We start from the raw sequence: 3658 nt of genomic DNA on the forward strand, positions 1-3658 counted from the left end.
AATTGCCAAAGGCAGAATTTTCATGTAGTTTAGGAGGCAGAGGTGGTAAAGTAGCCTCTAACAGTATTGAAGATAGGCTTGCTGGATGTGGAGACAAACAGAAATGCCAATGGTTTCAATCTATTCTTGACATACTCTTCTCTGTGTCTTGTTCTTCGTCACCTTGAGTCTTGGTTTTGTTGACCAGTAGAATTTGTAGGCCTGCAGAGGTAACATAGCCTTATAGATTTCTCCACTAAGTGTCCTCTGACATCCCATATTAGAGATTTTACTCTTCTGGTTTTTGTAATTGGTAACTCTTCTATTAATACCACTGACATTTTTATACCCTCACTATTCAGCAGTTCTCAGAACTGGGTAATTCCATCTTCTGTAATATTATATCATACCTCCAAGTGTTTACAGTTTTTTTTATTTTCTCTGACTGATACTCATTTGAAATTTACTATTGACTTAAAAACCTAAAGTTTTTTAATTCCCCACAATTGCAAACTTGGGAATTTTTTATTGAATTCCTCATGAATTTCATCTTCTTAGGGTTACTTCATCCTGACAAGAAAATTTTGTGCCATGATTATAATATGAAAACTATTCACTTTAACTCCCTATGTCATTAGTAATTTTAAGGATTACTAGCTAAGTAGGGATAATGTTGAATGCAACATAATCTAGAATAGAGTACTGGTCTGACACTCTCCAAAACTCCTCCCAAATTGACATTATTATTGGGCTTATTAATGTGGTTTAGCTTTAAGGACTAGTCATTCAAATATTTGAATATTCAGGAACCATATGTTTGTTTGTTTTATTGTGGAAACTTATACATAACAAAATTTACCATTTTAATCATAAAGAACATTCATACTCCTGTGTGACTAATAACATTTTACATTTCTCTGCACTTGGATATAATGAACCTGCTGAGGAGACCAGTGCTTATTTAAAACAATAGACTTTTTCTTATATTCTTTTTTCCAGAAGCGTAGTCCTTTCAACATAAAGACAGACATAAAATATGATTTTAGGAAATTTACATTATCTATGTGAGAGTCTTGGTATAGTCCAGAACATAAATCAATTACATTGGATTACATATAATGATTACACACCCATTTTCAAACCTATACAGATGAAAAAGGTAATGAAAATTTAGATAAGCCCTGAAATAGTATGGCTCTACTAGTACTCCCTACTGTTATGACTTTTTAAATTATTTTTAGACCACATGGTAATTAGCAGAAAAATAAGTTTTTTACTACTAGCAATTATTTTTATGTCTGTGAAACTGAAATAGGTATGGACTATATCTGTCTCCTAGAATTTACCATATAAATATTTTCTAAAGCATTCATGCTGAAGAAATTGGCAATTAAAATGCTTAGATGTAGAAATAGAATTGATAACATTTTTCATATATATTCATATGTATTTCATTTTTGTAGACACTTTTAATAGATCAATCAATAAAATATTTTGAAGCAAAGATATACTATATTAGTATAAAGCATTATGAAGGGATTAGAATAGAAATATGAATTTAAATATATGGGTCCAAAAGTCTGACTTTAAAAAAAGATCTTTTTTAAAAAAATGATAATTATATGGTATATAATTGGTGTGGTATTTTGATTACTGTGGATATTTTAGTTTGAGTCATCTGAAATTGTCATTTTTATAGGTTAAAATATTTTATGCATTTAAATGTACACTGGAAAAATACTATAGGTACGATGTCTATATATTTTAACCAGAAACCAGAATAAAGAATGTTCTTTGTGATAACTGATACATAATTTGACAAAATATTACAAATACATAAAAACTAAATTGCACAGTTAAATATTTAATAAATACATTTATTGCCAAAAGATTAAACTCTCATGGAAACTGGAATGTGCCAGTAATTTTGGGCTAATTGGACAATTTAGCATAGTCACAAGTATGCATTAAACTAGTGGAAATTGATAAAAGCATGTATTAACAGGTGCTTACTCCTTTTGGAAGTAATTTCTTTCACCTATGACAAAGGAGATTTTTAAATAAATTATAATATACCATATTTGGTTTTTATTCTTCAAAGAAACTTATTTCCAATCTCTCACTATTTTAGTATTAAATGTGTGTGGTTGGTATTATTTACTTCATTTTATTATTGTTGAATTGAATCCAGAAAGCTATACTGCTTTGCCCAATTTCACACAATTTAGCATCAGAATCAGTGATGAAAAAACCTAGGTCCATCATTCAAGATATGATTGTGTGTTCCACAGTAACAATCACCAACCTCAGTAACTTAAAGATATCTTCCTTATTGATGCAGCTGGAGATCTCTTCTATATTGCTGTCATACACATTTAGGAACCCATTATATTGGATCAGCTCTTATCTAGAATACTGTTGTCCACCATAATATGTGAAAAACAACAAAGCATGCACTAAACCTTTATAACTTTCTTCCTTGTATGGGGAATTTTTTAAAATTCATATTTCTTTAGGCATGGGAAAGCTCATGTTCCTTCCCTTTGACCAGTAAAGAGTGAGAGAAAAAAATATTGAATTATATTAAGGCCACCAGTACCTTGATGTCTAATTGAATGTCTGACCAAAGTACTTTAATCAGCAAGTTCCCTGGAACAACAACTCTTAGTTTGTGGTTTAAAACTCCATTATGGGGGTTTGTGATGTTCTCTTTTTTGCAACTACATATCTATTACAGATCAAATATCTTTTTAAATTTAATTTTCTATTCTTTTTAAATATACATGACATTAGAATGTGTTCTGACACTTTATACATAAATAGAGTATGATTTCCCATTCTGGTGGTAGGTCAAATATTTCAATATAACTTTTAAAAAATATGTAATAAGTTAAATGCACCTGCAAATATGAGGAATTAAACTGAATTCCATTAAGTCAGACAATAAGATTTTTAGATGTATATAAAGATAAACAATTTCTCACTTCAAACTACTTTATATATAATAATTTTCATAATATTTTGTTTATATATACCAGTTATTAAATGTTTCAACATTTTCTACTTTAATATCTGAAGTAAATGTGTACATTATATATATGAATATGAATATATATATACACACATATATAATTTTTTTGGTACTGGGGATTGAACTCAGGGGTGCTTTAGCACTAACCTGCATCCTTAATCCTTCTTATTGTTATTTTGAGACAGGATCTAACTAAGTTGCTGAGACTGGCCTCAAACTTGCAATCCTTCTGCCTCAGCCTCCAGAGTCACTGGGTTCACAGGTGTGCACCACTCCAATAATTTTTAATAATCCTGGGACCACAATGTTTATGGGTTTTACCCTAAACCATTTTAAAAGAAATACAAATTTTACCATCTAGATCACATTAACAGTTATCCCAAAATAGCCATTTTTTAAAAATACATTGTAAAATGTATTTTAAGCTCAGTTCTTTGGTTTGTCTGCTAATATTTTAACATTTTACTTTATAAATACATTTGAATTTGATTAACATTGATGTTTTGAACAGGACCAAGTAGAACTCACCTCAGATTGTAACTTTACCATTTGCTGACTATGGGATCTTTAAAAAATTATCTAAGGTTCAATTTCTTTAATTTCAAAATTGAAATAATATAACTAGTGTGGTATACATGTATATATACA

The sequence above is a fragment of the Sciurus carolinensis genome, chromosome X (assembly GCF_902686445.1).
Source record: "Sciurus carolinensis chromosome X, mSciCar1.2, whole genome shotgun sequence".
Lineage (NCBI taxonomy): Eukaryota > Metazoa > Chordata > Mammalia > Rodentia > Sciuridae > Sciurus > Sciurus carolinensis.